Source organism: Peromyscus eremicus, chromosome 17 (genome assembly GCF_949786415.1).
Source record: "Peromyscus eremicus chromosome 17, PerEre_H2_v1, whole genome shotgun sequence".
In the NCBI taxonomy this organism is placed as follows: Eukaryota; Metazoa; Chordata; class Mammalia; order Rodentia; family Cricetidae; genus Peromyscus; species Peromyscus eremicus.
In genome coordinates this window covers 17802304-17819596 of record NC_081433.1, presented here as the reverse complement: position 1 = coordinate 17819596, position 17293 = coordinate 17802304, and positions in this window count along the sequence as shown.

Sequence of the window (17293 nt, the reverse complement as noted above, 5' to 3'; positions counted from 1 at the left end):
AGTACAATGAAGTAAGATGTTAGTCAAGGATATACACACTGTCATAAACTCTACACCCCAAATCAGGACAACATGAAGTAAGATGAGCCAGTGGGTCCCTCTGTACAGTTAGAGAAGAGCTACAGGAAGATTCAGGGCCGTAGGCGATGCTCCATTTCTGAAGGCAGATGGTGTGTTCATTCTGTTAGTTTGGGATTCGTTAACTGTCAGCACAGTCCCTGACAGAGCGATTGAAGGGGGAAAGATTCAGCTGGGCTCAGGGTTGCAGAGGTCTTGGTCCCTCTGGGTCACGTGGTGGAGTAGCTTAGTTAGGGGTAGGTCAAAGCCAGGAAGCTGTGAGCAAGGGTGAAACCAGGGTCCAGACTACCTTCAAAGGCCTTCCCCTGAAGACCTGCTTTCTGTAGGTAGCTTCTAACATAGTGTCACTATTGCACTCGTGAACCAACACATCTCACACACACACACACACACACACACACACACACACACACACACACACACCCCTAGACATTTTAAAAATTAAAAAAAATATTTATTATTGCATCTCAATACATATTTTCTTTTCAGGTGGTCTTTCTACATATCAAATAATTCATTATAAAAAAGTTAGATTTGTTTGCTGTTTTAGATTTTTTTCAATTGAAATTAGATTTTTTTTCCATACAACTTATTCTGATTATGGTTTTTCTTCCCCCAACTCCTCCCAGATCTTCTCCGCCTCCTCATCCACCCAAATCCACACCCTTTCTTTCTCTCTTTCATTAGAAAACAATCAGGCATCTAAAAAATAAATGAACAAACCAGAATAGGACAAAACAAACAGAAAAGAAAAAGAGTCAAAGGAAAGCTTAAGAAACACATACAGAGCCGGGCAGTGGTGGCGCACGCCTTTAATCCCAGCACTTGGGAGGCAGAGGCAGGAGGATCTCTGTGAGTTCGAGGCCAGCCTGGTCTACAGAGCAAGATCCAGGACAGGCTCGAAAACAACACAGAGAAATTGTGTTTCAACCCCCCCCCCCAAAAAAAAAAAACCTAAAACAAAACACATACAGACATAGAGACACACACATTCTCATACACAAAAATCCCATAAAAACAAAATTGGGCCGGGCGGTGGTGGCTCACGCCTTTAATCCCAGCACTCGGGAGGCAGAGCCAGGCGGATCTCTGTGAGTTCGAGGCCAGCCTGGGCTACCAAGTGAGTTCCAGGAAAAGGCGCAAAGCTACACAGAGAAACCCTGTCTCGAAAAACTAAGGTTAAAAAAAAAAAAAAAAAAAAAAAGGAAAAAGCTCAAACAGGGCATCATTAGACTTAAAAAAAACCCTCCAAAATTATCATTGAATTTGTTTTGTGTTGGCCATCTACTGCTGGGCATGGGGCCTGCCCTTAAGTGGTTTGTTTCTCCAGGGAGAGATTCGCTTGAAGAAAACTAATTTTTCCTTTGCAAGTAAAAAGTTGGAGGTAGCTTCTGGATTAGAAAGGGGGGCTTGCATCTACTTCCCCTCTCAGGGCTGGGACCCCCATCTGGCTTAGAGCTGTGCAAGCCCCATGCATACTGCCATAGTGTCTGTGAGTTCCTGTGTGTGTCAGTACGTTGTGTTTAGAGGACCTCGCTTCCTCGGTGTCCTCCATCCATCTCTTTGACCCGGACAATCTTTTCACCTCCTCCCCTTCAGGGTTCCCCAAGCCTTGAGAGGAGGGCTTTGATGGAGACATCCCATTTAGGACCGAGAGTTCCAAGGTCTCCTATTCTCTGCGTACTGGCCGGTTGTGAGGCTCTGTATTTGTTCCCGTCCACTGCAGGAGGAAGCTTCTCTGATGATGGCTGAACAAGACGCTGATCATAAATATAGAAGAACATTGTTAGGAATAATTTCACAGTTATGTTCCATTAGCAGACAGTACGTTTTGGTTTTCTTCTCAGTCTGTGGTCTTAGATCCTTGGCTGCCGGAACAATGTCGGGCACAAGTTCCATCTCATGGAGTAAGCCTTAAGTCTGATTATCTGTGTGCCACGATTGCACCAATGTATCTTGTAGGCAGGTCACCTTTGCAGATCGAAGGGTTTGTAGCTGGGCTGGTGTTTATGTCTCTCTTCTGGTATCATGCAGAGTACCCTCTAGTACCATGACCACTGGTCCATAGGAGTGAAGGCTCTTTACCAGCTCAGCTTCTCTGTGGTCAGTGAGTCATACAGGTGCTGTCTTCAGCTGTAGGGCCTTACCATCAGTTCGTAGAGAGCAGACAATAGCCTGGGTGGCTGTTGAGAGGTTTTCATGTCACTCCTTCGGCCAACAGTCTGACTAGATGTCACCCACTCCCAGCACTGGAGGTTTTATTTGGCGACAAGAGATTTCTAGTTGGGGCTTGGTCTCAACCCATTATTAGGTGATTCCATTTAGATTTCTTTCCTATATGTATGTATTTGAAGAAACCTCTAATATATTAGGGTTCCGTATGACTCCCCAAATGGCCATTAGCTGTCCCTCCCCATATTCTCTTCCTCTTCCTGACCTTTGATCCTCCTAGTCCAGCCTCCACCCCCACCCCCACCCCCTGCATCCATGCTTAACTATCTATTCTGTTTTCCCCTCCTGGGGAGATCCTTCCCTTCCCACTAGTCCCTTACTCTATAACTAACTACTGTGATTATACAGAACATAGCCTGCTTATTGAAGACTCCACAGCTAACATCTGTGGATAAGCAAATACATACCATATTTATCTCTTTGGTTCTTGGTTACCTCACTCAGGATGATTTTTTTTCTAGCTCCATCTGTTTACCTGAAATTTTCGTGATTTTTTTTTCTTTTTAACAGCTGAGAATATTTTTTTAATTTTCATTTTTTCTTTTCTTTTTTTTTTTAAAGATTTATTTATTTATTAGGTACACAGAAGAGGTTGCCAGATCTCTTTACAGATGGTTGTGAGCCACCATGTGGGTGCTGGGAATTGAACTCAGGACCTCTTGAAGAGCAGTCGGTGCTCTTAACCTCTGAGCCATCTCTCCAGCCCCTAATTTTCATTTTTTAATGTGTATAAGTGTTTTGCCTGTATGTATGTATGTGTACTCCCGGCATGCCTGGTGCCTCTGGAGATCAGAGCCTCTGGAACTGTAGTTAAGAATGATTATGAGCCACTATGTGTATGCCAGGAACCGAACCCAGGTTCTCTGAAAGAGCAATAAGTCCTCTTAACAACCGAGCCTTCTCTCCTGTCCCATAATTTGTTTGCTTTTGAAACAGGGTCTTCTGTTGCAGAGGCTGGCTTGGAACTTGCTCTGTAGCTGAGGATAGCCTTGAACTTGTGATACTCCTGCCTCCACCTCAAGACTGCTGAGATTATAGGTATGATCCACCATACCTGGTTTATGCAGATTGAACCCAGGACTTTCTGCAAGCCAGGCAAGCACTCTGCCAACTGAACTACATCTTTAGCCCTAACAATGTTTTAAAAGTTAGAAAGGTACATAAAGATATATAATGGAAATTGTTCTCCAAAGGTGAATGACATTTTCAGAGATTGTGTATATTATAGAACAATTTATACCTCCATCTGTTAGAGGTAGGTTATTCTTTTGAATTACACTTGCGTGTGCATGCACATGTGCATGCATGCATGCACGAGGTGTAGATGCAGAGGTCAGAGGACAACTTACAGTAGCTGATTCTTCCCTTCCGTCATGTGGGTCTCAGGGATCAAACTCAGGTCATCAGGCTTGGTGGCAAGGACCTTTACTATCTTGCTAACCTTAGAAATGGACTATACTTGACAGCAAGAATGAATGTATTGGTATGTATTCTAGTTTTTCTGTGAACTTTTTTTTTTGAGACAGGGTCTCACTATGTAGCCCAGGCTGGCACCTTGAACTCCCAAAGATCTACCCTGCCTCTGCCTTTGCAGTGCTGGGATCAAAGGCATTTGCACCTAGCTCACACCTAGCTTTGTGGATTGTTTTGTTTTGCTTTTGATTTTCTTGGTTTCTCTGTGTAGCTTTGCACCTTTCCTGGAACTCACTCTGTAGCCCAGGCTGGCCTCAAACTCAGAGATCTGCCTGACTCTGCCTCCTGGGGGCTGGAATTAAAGACGTGTGCTGCCACCTCCACCCGGCATCTGTTGACTGTTTTTAAACAATGCGGTCATCAAATGATAGAAACCAGGTCAGGGCCAGCAGTAAGTCTAAGGAAGAAAATGGATTTGCCTGTCTGTGATACTCCTGAAGAAACAAAACAAAACAAGAACAACCAAATGCAGAGTATAACAGTGTGTGCCTATAATCTCCACATTCGGGAGGATGGTTGAGGCAGGAGGATCACACATTTAAGGCCAGCTCAGACTACTGGACTACATAATAAGTTTAAGGCCAACTAGAGCTACATAGCAATGTCCTGGTTTTTTTTTTTTTGTTGTTGTTGTTGTTTTTTAATAAAAGACTATTACTCATAGGGGAATAAAAACAAAAAACAAAAAACCTCAGAGAAATAGGACTCATTTAAAGAGCAGAAGATGGTGAGACATGGAATTTGGATCTATTCAATGCTCTAGGGATGGGAATTCAGTCACATCCTATTGAGTCAGCGCAAGGGCAGAGGCAGACGATTCTTCCTTGACCTGAGCTGTAAGTGTCTCAGACGAGCCGTGAAGCTGTGGAGAGGAGGTCGCACTCCAAACCAAATGAGAGCAGGAAGCGAATCCATCAAGCGACAAGTAGGTATTAACATCAAGTATATGTCAAGTGCGTGAGGGACTCAGGACTGTGGAGTACCAGGGAGGCAGGGAGCGGAAGTGTGCGGGCACTGACGCCAGGAGGGGTTCCACGGCTGAAACCACAGGCCTGTCAGTAGAAGGGAGGTGAGCAGCACCCAGGAAAAGGTGTGGTTCAGAGGCAGCCAGCCTGAGGAGCTGCCAGGGGCTTAGCTGATCTGGGAAGGCTTCCCAGAGGAGATGGCTTTCAGGGCCACTTGAATGAGGGAGAGAATCAGGCTGCTGGATGAACTGTGGGCAGGTGTTTTAGGGCAAGTAACGATCCACACCGTCAGACCTGATGGTGTGCGGGGTTATCATTTTCCTGTTGTGTCTTTTTGTGTCTCCTTCAAGATCTCAGAATCTGGTGGGGGGCTTCCACGATAGGCTCGTAGCGAGTGAGCGGACACCAGAATGCAAATGAAGAATTCAGCATCCTGGGTGTCAGCTGAGACCGAAGGACTGGAACCCGATGAAATGGTCCAGGCAGAAATAAAAGCCGAATATCGGGAGGCATAAACTATGGGTGGGGACTAGAGGCCTGGGTCTACTGCTGGGCTATACAGAGACCTTTTTGGGGATGGGGCAGGGAGCTCTTCCTAGTCTAAGTAGTTCAGTCATTGATAGCTGAAAGAAACAAGTCTTCCAGGCCATAGACTCAAACAGCCTCAGAGCTGCAGAGCGTAAACATCATTTATGATCACGCCTGCCAAGCCTTCTCTCTAAAGATCATTCTCATACATCGTTTTGTTTGTGTCTCATCATCACCCATGAGGCAGGCAGGTATGTATTAAACCATCTTACAAAGGTGGAAAATAAGAAGCAGACTCCAGGGCTCCACTCTCCCTACATTCCCAGGTGGATGTCAAGTGACGTTCTGAGCATGCGGAGTACCGGTTCGGGTTCTGAAGCCCTGATGCTAATTGTTTTTGTTTTTTTGTTTTTAGACGGGATCTCTCTATGTAGCCCTCTCGATGGTCTGGAACTTGATATGTAGACCAGGCTGGCACTGAATTCAAAGAGATCTATCAACCTCTGCCTCCCAAGTCACGGGATTAAAGTCAGGCACCCACCAGCAACAAGGTTGGTTTGTTTATTTCCACCCAGGCTAGTTTTATTCTCCTAGCCTTAAGGTCATTCTGGGTCACTTTCACCTAATCTCACAACTGGCGGTGGTGTGTCTGCCACACCGGGCAGACTTCCACTTGCTCTCAGGCCAGTTAGGGTACACCCTATAATCCCCGAAAACATGCTGTAAATTGGCACTCAGAACCCAAAGGACCCATCCTCTGGGCTCTCGGGGGGCAGTGGCAGAGGCCGTTTGGGCTCTAGTGTGAGGGGAGTGTCTTTGCTTTTCTCCCAGCCTGGCTTCCTGTCTAGACATCTTGAATGGTCCACTGCATTTAGCATGCTGAGTTAGCCTGCCAGCTCTGTCAGGCCCACACAGTTCAGTACCCAGTGCTACCACCTCCCCCTCATCAGGCCTGAGTTCTGGAGGGAGGGATTGGTCACTGAGGACTGAGCCCAGGAAATTGTATAACGAGAGGGTACAGGGGACCGTTAAAGACGCCAACATGCCTAGAGGCAGTTCAGTATCCCAGAATCCTGTCCCTTTCCACCCACACCTGAAAGAATAGGTTGTCACGGCAACTTCTCGAAGGCCCCAGCATCCACAGTCTCATTGGTCCCCATGGGCCACTGAACTTGGCTGGGAGGGAAGGACCCGGTTCTTGAATTGGCTCTGGGAAGATGTGAGCAGAGAGTAAACATCTGGAATATCTGGTCTCCAGCCAATTCTCTCCCCTTCTTGGGCTCGGCTTTACTGGAGGGTGACCCCTGCAGAAGAGGCAGAGCTAGAAGAAATATCATTCTAGCCAGGTAGAGCCACGATGCTGGGGCTTGTTTCCCCAAACAGATGACCTGCTCATTTGAAGCAGAGCGTCACCTGCCCTGGCCCCTCAGGGATCCTGACACGGGACTTTATGGTGGAGGAAAGGGGAGGTGATACCTGTTCCGCCTAGCCCAGGCCACAGAAGTAGTTTTGGCTTTATGGGATCCATGGTGGCTCTGAGAGACTTGAAATCAAAATCAGGTAAAGAAGCAAATCCCAGTTGTGTGATGTCCTACAAGACACAGTCGGTTTTCTCTATCTGGGACTCCACAACCATAATTCAACCAGCCTTGGGGTGTTCTTTTCAGCATTCCTAAAATAAACCATAGAATGTAACAACCGTTTATATGGCATTTACATTATATTGGGTATTATAAGTCATCTAGAAGTAATTTAAGGAATATAGGAGGGTGTAGACAGCTTCTATGGAGATATAACTAAATATGCAAATGGCATCTTCAGATCTTGCCATCCTGAAAGTCATCCACCATGGATGCCGCAGGAGGGTCAAACCTGACCCAAACTCTTCTTAAAACAAACCAAAATAACAACACAGTGGGGTCTGATGGTGTACACCTGAAATCCTAACTGTCAGGAGGTGGGAGCAGGAGGGTCAGGAGTTCAAGGCTAGCCCGTAGAACAAGAGATCCAGTCTCAAAAAAAAAAAAAAAATCTAACCCAAACTGCCAGGTCATCAACAATAAGAAATGTTAGCTAAACTGTTAGAACCAAGGAAAGCTTAAGGAGACGTCACCTATGGAGCAGCCATGTGCAAAGCAGCGTGACCACTGGTCTAGGAGTCTACTATTAACATCAATAACCACCAGTTTTGCCAGAGTGGTTTTCTGTTTTGAAACACATAGATTTTAAAAAATATGTATTTATGTACTTAGGGGTGTGTGTGTGTGTGTGTGTGTGTGTGTGTGTGTGTGTGTGTGTGGTGTAAGAGAGGGGTGGGGAGAGGGAGGGAAAGGGAGATGGAAAGAGAAGGGAGAGAGAACAAACTCTGGGAGGCCAGAAGAGGGGGTTGAGTCCACGGGAGCTGGAGTTGCGGGTGTTTGGGGGACACCTGGCTTGTTAAGCAGGTGCTGGGATCTGAACCACAGCCCTCGTGGGTGCGCCACAAGCCCTGGTACCGTTGAGCCGTCTCTCTAGTTCCCACACAATACTTTTTCTCAAATATTTTTGTTTCACAGGTCCTGGAGAAACAGTTAGGCAGGAAAGTGCTTGCTGAGAAAGCTTGCTGACCTGAGTTCTGAAACACGGCACCGACACCAATCTGTCTGTAAGCCCGTCTGTAACCCCAGCCAATGCTGGGGTGCGGTGCTGGAGGCAGGCAGATCCAGGGGCTCACTGGCCAGTCTAAACAATTGGTGGGCCCAAGGTCAGAGAGCATCCCTGTCTGAAAAACACACAGGCTTGGAGAGATGGCTTGCAGTAAGGAACACTGGCTGCTCCGGCAGCGGACCTGGGTTCTGGTCCCAGCACCTCACACGATGCCTCACAACCATCTGTAACTCCAGCTCCAGGGGACCCGTCACTCTCTTCTGGCCTTCATAGGCACCATGCACACGCGTGGTACACATACATACATGCAAGCAAAACATTCATGCACATAAAAATAAAACTGAAAAAACAAAAGAATGAAAAAAAAAACAATGTGGAGAAAATGTTGAGAAAAATGCCCAGCATCTACGTCTAGTATCCACATGAATTTACTGGTATGTGCATACACACACACACACACACACACACACACACACACACACACACACACTAAATTTTATTTTGTGGGGCTGGGAATGTAGCTGAGTTTTTAGACTGCTTACCTTGCGTGCATGAAGCCCTGAGTTTGAGCCCCAGCACCATATAAAACAGCTGTGACGGTACACATTCTCTTTGGCCACATAGCAGGTTTGAAGCTAGTCTGAGTTACATGAGACCCTGTCTCAAAAAAAAAAAAAAAAATTACACACACACACACACACACACACACACACACACGCACACTTATATGTTCAGAAATAGCTAGGCATGGTGGCACATACCTGTAATCCTAGCACTTGGGAAGCTGAGGTGGAAAGATTGTCATGAGTTCAAGACTAGCCTAGGCAACATAGTGAATTCCATGACAGCTGAGGGTAAAAGTGAGACCCTGTCTAAAGAAAAAAGGGGGGTGGGGGACGTGAGGCCCCGGCGTCAGCATGACGCTGTTGATGTTCACTGGGTCACATGGCTGTGGGACTGTAGTGTGTGTTAGGGTTACCTACTGCCAGGGTATGTGGAGAAAAACAAAACAAAAAAACACACAAAAAAACCACTTGCCTTTTGTTTGGGTTTTGCTGCTGGTGGTGTTCTGAGGCAGGGTCCCAAGCTGGCCTTGAGCTGAAGGTTTTCCCACCTCTGCCTCCTGAGTGGGCCGTGACAAGCAGAAAGAACACTTCTAATGCATCTAATGCATTCTCACTGAATCACCTTTAGGACTTCGCCTCACCATTTAATCTCTCTAGCCCCTGGGTGAGGGGGGGACACCGAGTCACATCTTGGAGGCCCTGGTTCTAAGGTTCAGATGCATTCTGTTACTGCATTCTGGCCTACGGAGTCAGATGGCAGCCAGAGGGCTACCTGGGTGTCCTTCCAACCTTCCCTAAAAATGAAGGGTGCTCAGAGTCAGGAGTGGGCTGGATATAGACTCCAATTTTCCCAGGGGAAGGCTTTGAGAAGCTCCACCAACGAACACAGAAGAAAGGAAGTGGGCTGGCTGCGTGGATGGACAAGACAATTTGGTTAGAAACCAAGGCCAAGGTGAACACTATAAGCATTACATAGAATAAAGATGTGTGGGAAGTGACAGCCATTTTCCAGCACCGTTCACATCCCACCTCGTCCCTGAAGCTCAGTGTCTGGTCGTCCGCCTGTGAACCCTTCCAACCCTCTTACAGAATGGCATTCACTCCACACGGCTTGCTAGTAATTCTAAGCATTCATGGCTTGCTCTGGTATACAGGGATTCTGCTCTTTGTTGGTGGGTTCTTATGGAAATGTACTCTGTCGTCTTTAAGTCTGAGGTCACAAGAAACTCAGGTCTCGGGCTGGAGAGATGGCTCAGCGGTTAAGAGCACTGGCCGCTCTTGCAGAGATCTTGGGTTCAGTTCCTGGCACCTACACAGCAGCTCCCAACCGTCTATAACTATAGTTCCATAGGAGTTGATGCCCTGTTTTGGTGTGTAGACACACATGCAGGCAAAACACCCATATCAGTGAACAGATGAGTCTGTCTGACTAGGTAACAAACAGGCTGGACTCGAAGGAGTGGGCATTGTGGGTGGCTTCCTTGAAATGAGTCTACAAGTGCTGCTGAATGATAACTACAGATCTTTTTCCCCTTCAGAGGAGGGGAGTACGAGTTACAAACCAGTGATGCTCAGGAGACCACGTCCTCAACACCCAGGGCTTGAAGCTTGGCTCTTCTTGACTTCCAGAACCATACTGTTTGATCTCAGCTCTGTCCGCCCCCATGATCCTCCTTTCTGGGGCCCTGGTCACTGTAGCCTTGGTGGCTTTACCCTTTTGACTGCCAGGCTGGTGTGTCAGTTTGAAAGCCTTGTCTGGTAGACTATACTCTGACCTAGATCGTGAGTTATAGTCTGTGAATTGGCTTGGGCTTTTCAGGGCAAGCATACCTGGGTTTCCGTACCATACCTTTCCCCTAGAAGGCTCAGTCCTAGCTTTAGTGTAGGTATGCCCAGTCAACGGGGGTGACCATATGGGTTCCTCAGTCTTCAAAGGCAGGAGCCTTTCATTTTGGCCCGGTAGCTTGTCATGTCTCCAACACCTGACTGATTCTTCCTGTTGCGTTTCTTGTCCTTGCTTGCCCAACCCCCTTTCCATTGATGGGGAAATTCTTTAGAAGGGAACACAACTCACCTACCTCCTCAATCACTGCTGCTCCCATGGAGCTCGGGAACTTGTCTATCCCGGATCCAAAACGCCCACACAGTCTGTATCCTAGCGACTCTGGGAGCTTTCAGCCCCAGCCTGTCTGTGGCCTGTGAGGTAATACCGGGACGTGAATTTTTGTGAATGTGTGTGGGTGTGACAGGGAGTTGTATGTTGTGTATAGATAATAAAGGATGTTGGTGTGTATGTAAGTTCTATATACACCCGTGTGTCTTTGTGTGTGTTGCAGTGTTACATGTATGCATGTGTGTGTGTGTGTGTGTGTGTGTGTGTGTGTGAGTGTGTGGGTGTCTGGTAATGTATACATGAATAAAAGCTGAGTCTGTGCAGAGGAATAGTGTCATGGCTGCTTGTGCATGTGTGGGTGTGCCAGGGTATGAGTGTGTGCAGGTGTCTATGTAGGAGATAAGAAAGACAGCCAATGGGAGGTGGCACATGCTTTTAATCCCAGCATTCAGGAGACAGAGGCAGGGGGAATCTCTGAATTGGAGGCCAGCCTGGTCTACAGAGCAAGTTCCAGTATAGCCAGGGCTGCGCAGAGAAACCCTGTCTTGAAAAACAAAGTTCTCCAGCTGAATTCTGGGTGGAGAGTCAGGACTAGATCCTGACTCTCTCAGACTACAGCCTGGGGTGGGGGAGCTTTCACTACCCTCCGCCTCTAAAGTTATCCCTCTGAACACCAGTGGGCCCTCCACAGTCCAGTGGGCATTTGGACATATAACCAAGAGGTCATGTCACTTCAGCTCCTACGGGAGACAGTTCCATGAGAAAGGCCACTCACCGCCCTCTTCATCTTGGTCCAGTCCACTGCTACCAAGGGCAGGGCCAACCATGCTCGAAACATTTGGAGTCTCCTAGACCCCACAGCCCAAGGAGATGAATTTGGCAGCAGACACCCAATGGCAAGAAACTGCTGACACAGGCCTGAGGTTGTGCAGGCTCTGCTGAGGTGATGGATGAGGGCCTTTCAAGTGAATCGAATAGAGTCCATGCATAATACATCTTTATGGAAGCGGATCCCAATTTGCATCCCATTAAATAGCTGAGGTCTCGGAGGCCCTGAAGTACAACTCAAGCCCATGTCAGAGGGAACCCTGAGAGGGAGGTGCCGGGGTTTAGAGGCCAGGTTAGTGGACAGGGCCATCCCTTCGTGTCCTCTCAGAAACCCCAGGCTTGACTCTAGTGGCTTTGGGCATACTTGGTGTCCCCAGGCTTGTCCTAAACAAAACCAGATTTCCAAGGCTGCTGTCATGAATATCCATTGTCTTGTTGGAGAATAGTGTGTGCCTCAGTTTCCAAAGATGAAAACGGAGCCTGAAAAGGACACAGGCTTCTCCTGGTGAGGACTGGGAACTGGGGACAGTGGAGAGATACACAGTAGACAGGTACGGTTGTGCTGCAGAGTGCTCATCCCAGAGCGCCGGGACATGTGACCAGGCCGACCCGGCCGCGCTGTACCCTACCTACACCAGCCACACTGTCTAGCCTATGCCCCTCACCAGTCTTCCCTTCTGTTTTCGGATCTGGAAAGGAAATACAATCACTTGCCCTGCAGAGCCTTTAAGAGCTTGGATGGAGGGTCTCTCTGAACCCCAGAGGCAATGCTACAGTTGAGAAGGTGAGGCTGGCCCTGGACTGAGGTTAAAGACGTATAGGGGAGAAGAGGGGCACAGAAGACACGATGGAGCCCAAGACTTAACCATTCGTTCTTCCTTCTCCTCCCTGCATGCCCCAGGCTTCCTCTGCTGTCAGCCAAGTTGGTGGCAATAGTAGCTGGAGCTGGCCAAGAGGGGCCTCACTCAGCTGGGTGTCGTTTGGTTTCCTTTTGGAAGGAGAGGTCTAGGTGGGGAGGAGCCTGGGCAGTGGTCAGGACAGCTAAATTGGAGCTCTTGATATTTTAAGAGCAGAAAAGAATTCTGGAAAAACTGGAAGATGAGCCAGGCAGCAGGGGGAGGAGGAATGTAATCCGCTGGAAGAGGAGGACCCACTGGAGGAGGGGCTGGCTCGGATCAGAGGCTGGGGCCACAGTCCACACCCTTACTGTCCAGAGGTGGTGCCTGGCTCTTCGGTTCTTTCCACATTGCAGTGCTGGAGATGGAACCCGGGGCCTTGTGCATGCTAAGTGGCCATTCTAGATGGAGCCGCGCCACCACCGCCAGCCTTTCCGAGTCTTAGCTGGGATGAAGATGCTCTCGTGGTGGGGGAGGGGAGGCTTACATCTCCGCCCCGGGACCAAACCCCTTTGTATACACTTGGCTCCGTTCTGCTGGCCACTGGCCTCTCTCTTGTGTTCTGTTTCCCCCGCCCCCCGCCCTGACTCAAGGCCCCAGACAAACATCAGGGTTCTGTGAGGCCATCCTTCGGGTAGCCAGGTCGACTGGTGTTCCCAGACGCCAACGGCTCTCTGCAGTTTGCGGAGAGGCTGTGGTCAGGTGAGTCAGCCCAAGGCCCAACTCCTTGTGGGATGTGTATGGCCTCGGTGATGTGGCAGGGTCGGGCTTTGGGGGAGGAGGGTTTAGTTTCTCATCTCTCAGATGTATACAGCTGCCTGATACTGTAGGGCTCAGGCTGGCCTCAGACTCTTAGCAGTCCTCCTGCCTCAGCCTCTCAAGTGCTAGGATTACAGGCATTTGACAGCACCCCCGACTCCAGGCTGCACATTTTATATGACATTAACGGAAGGGAACTGTCTGGCACATTAGGGCCCTAAATGTTTTCCAGTTTTCCTCTCAATGATGAGGGAGCAGTGGAGCAAGCTGGTACAGGCGTTGGGGACACCATTTGGTAACACACCTTAATCCGTAGGGATGGATGTCCTAGGATGACTACAGGGGTTGGTGAGCCAGGCATCACTACAGAACTGACATTATCAAACAAACTCAGGTCCTAGAATGTCCAGCTATACTTCAGTTTTCTTAGTTTTTTGTTTTGTTTTGAGTTTCTCTTTGTAGCCCTGGCTGTCCTGGATCTCACTCTGTAGACCAAGCTGGCCTTGAACTCAGAGATCCACCTACCGCTACCTCCCAAGTGCTAGGATTAAAGGCATACATCACCACTGCCCATACTTCTCAATGTCCCATCATTTTCTTGGGGGTGGGGCAGGGGGAGGGACAAAATGGGAGGCATAAAAGTTCAATAAAAGGTGCACATGGGCAGTGGTGGCGCACGCCCTTAATCTCAGCACTTGGGAGGCAGAGGCAGGCCGATCTCTGAGTTCAAGACCAGCCTGGTCTATAAAGTAAGTTCCAAGACAGCCAGGGCTACACAGAGAAACTCTGCCTTGAAAAACAAAACAAAAAAAAACAAACAAAAGAGGTGCAGATGCATTTTTTTTTCATCTCTTTTGTTCTGGGGGAGGTATCAGGGGCGGGGTCTTGTGCATCCTGAGCAGAAGTCTGCTATTGAAGGTAGGTACACCATGAGCTCCTGTAGTGTTTTGCAAGTCCTACGGAGACTGTGAAGGTCTAAGTCAAGATGTTACTGCACGTGTACAGCTTACTGTAATTGTCCTGTAGTGTGGCAATAATGTGCCTCTCGGCCAGGATGTTATACTAGAGGGCAACTGTCTAAATGTCCAGCCGTTTGAATTGATGCCAAAGCATACTAGGTCCCAAAGCCCGAGAGATGTAGCTTGAGAGGCTGGAAATCTCCATCATCCAGAGGCACGGGGGCTTTTTACCCCAGGTCTCCCTCAGATTTCACAGTTGTTCTATCATTGTTCTGCCAGGGGCTCTGTTGTGCTGGCTATTGGGCTTTTTTTTTTTTTTTTTTTTTGGAGTTGTTATTATTGCTATTTGAGTCTTTTGTCACCCAGGATGACCTTGAACTTCTGATCCTCCTGCTTCCCACGATTACCCAAGATTATCACACCCGGTTTCATTCAGTGCTGGGAGTTAACCTTCCTATGTGCTAGGCAAGCACTCTACCAGTTGAGCTACAACCCAGCTAGGTTGATTTGTGCCTTGAGACAGGGTCTTGCTATATATAGCCCAGGCCTGGCCTTGAACTCACAGCAATCCTCCTGCCTCAGCCTCCTGAGTCCTGGATTATAGGTGTGCTCTACCTTGCCTGGCTGTTTTGTGATTTTTTAAAGAGGTGGGTTGATGTTTGTGACTTGGTCAATAACCTCAACAATAATTATTCTTTCCTAACAGACTGTTTGCTTGCTCGGTGAGACAGGATTGGTGGATCTGCCATCACAGCTCAATCCCAGGGCATTCCGTGGTAGTGACTATTTCCCAAAGCATTCTTCAGTTGGTAATATCATATTACACCAATGCATTTATCAGCCCACATCTGAGGGCTAACTACTGCTGTATAATCATTGTATACCTGTTTGGATGCTCCTCGGCTGATAGGGTGGCCGGGCCTCTGATTACCCCTTCAGTTCTGCGGTTTAGTTGGCTGTTACTGTGCAAGTTTTCATCTCTTAGGAGTCAGTTAAAATGTGGAGCCGTGAGCAGGTGATTCTGGGGCAACCAAGTGAGTGAATGACCAAACACTTCACGTTCGTGGATCACAGGCTAACGATGTCCTTATCCATGACTGTATCTAAGCTACCTCAACAAGTTTTTCAAACATTTTAAAACTTACTGTTATTGTGTATATGGGGTGTGTGTGTGTTGATGCCCACATGCCGTGGTGCTCATGGCGAGGCCAGAGGACAACTTTTTAGAGTCAGTTCTCTCCTTCCATCTTTGTGTAGATTCCAGATATTGAACTCAGGTTGCCAGGCTCCTGCAGCAAAGTGCTTTAATCCACCGAGCCCTCTCGCTGGCTCCAGGGTCGAGAAGGTTCATTCACTCTGTTTGCCTTTGCTATTGGCTGCCCCCACCCCATAGTTTTTCTAACACATTTGGCTGTTCGATTTCCAGGTTTTAATGCAAGATCACTATAATTTTCACAGACCAACTGGGTTGCCATGATGCTCACTCACGCGGACTTGCCTCGCTTTGCAGCCCTGGACCACTCTGTTGTCAATGGTGACTGATTTCCTTTCTACCTGAGGAGTGAATGGGGAGGTGCATCCGTGGAGATCATTGTTCACGAACACTTTCTGCTGTGTTAGGATAGTCAGGACAAATGGCAATAGTTACCTAACATTGCCTTCTTCCCTCCCCTGCTCTTCTCCCCACCCTTCCCTCTCTCCTCTCCTCCTCCCCTCCCCCTCCCTTTCCCTCTCCTCCTCTCCCCCTCCCCTCCCCTTTTCTCCTTTCTCCACTCCCCTCTCCCGCCCTGAGACTGAGTCTTATTATGTTGCTCACAGGCTAACGTTGATTCTTGATTCTCCTGCCTCAGCCTCCCGAGAGCTGGATTACAGGTGTGCACCATCATGCCTGGCTTCACTTCCTGTTGCCCATGGTGTTCGATGCTCTCCTGGCCGCTGCCGCCACCTCTCTGTCTTATCTTACTGGTCTCAGTGGTATCTACTGGGTGCAAGGCAGTGAGAGGTGTAGGGTAAACAGAGGCCCTGCTGAGACAGGTGCATAGCACACTGGAAGGGTTTCATCTCACTGGACTTCAGAGACCTAGCTCCAAAACAAACCAAAGAACAGCAAAAAGAGCCTCAAAGACCCAGAAAAGATTCCTTTGAAGAGAAGGGACTGTTGGGGAACCGCGACTCTCATGGGACAACCTATAAGGTCGCAAGCCTTTTGACGGTAGGGTCTACATCTTCACACACACACACACACACACACACACACACACACACACACACAGAGAGACAGACAGACAGACAGACAGACAGAGACAGACAGAGAGAGACAGAGACAGAGACAGAGAGAGACAGAGAGGAAAGATTGGCACAACCTTCCAGATTTTTGCAATTATTGTCCCAGTTTCTCTTCGTATAGAATTTTCAGTCTCTGAAATGAATGATTCTCTTTGGGGTGGGGTTGGGAGAGCGTGTCCATTGGGGCTGCGCCATTCGAAAAGGTTTTTCTATATTATACTATAATCTCCTATTTACAAAACCAAAAGGAAAAGGACTTAGTACTTTTAAGTGCAAATCAGAGCGTGAGCCACCTCCTGGGAGGCTGGGAGATGTTGATTCTGTATCAGTTTTCCCAGGGGTGAGGGGGGAGCCCACAGGCTTTATCTCAAGTTGTTCTTTCACAATTTGGTTCGGTTTACATTTCTTTTTGGCAAGGCCCATCTTGCCAGGGAGCGTAGAGACCTGGCTGCCCTGTCAGGTCCACCTAATGGATTTGGAAGTGAACCGTTTTCTCTGGCCGACTAGGGAGCCAGCTGGTGCGGGTCTCGGCTTCATTCCCTGACTTTGCAAAAACAGCCTTTCACTACACTGACTGTAAGCACCGGGAGAGGCCGCATGGATGGACGCCTAGACCCTTGGGTTTCCCAGAAGGGAGGGCTTGATTTATGGGATGGATATGGGTAGGGAGACCAGGAAAGGAGGAGGAGAGAAGGAGGAGGAGGAGAGGAGGAAGGGGAGGAAGAGGAGGAAGGGGAGGAAGGGGAGGCTCAAAACTAAACCAAAACAAAAACTAACCAAAGGAAAGCCCTGAATGCTGACAGGATTCCTTTGGAGAGGAGGGGCCGGTGGGGAGTTGCAACCTAACCCCCTGGGACTCCAGCTCAGAGGCACAGCTGGGCAGTTCAGTGAACCCGTTAGTAACATGAACTTGGTTGCTGTATTTCTCAGCTTTGGCTCATGCATTATTTACCTGGCATAAGTA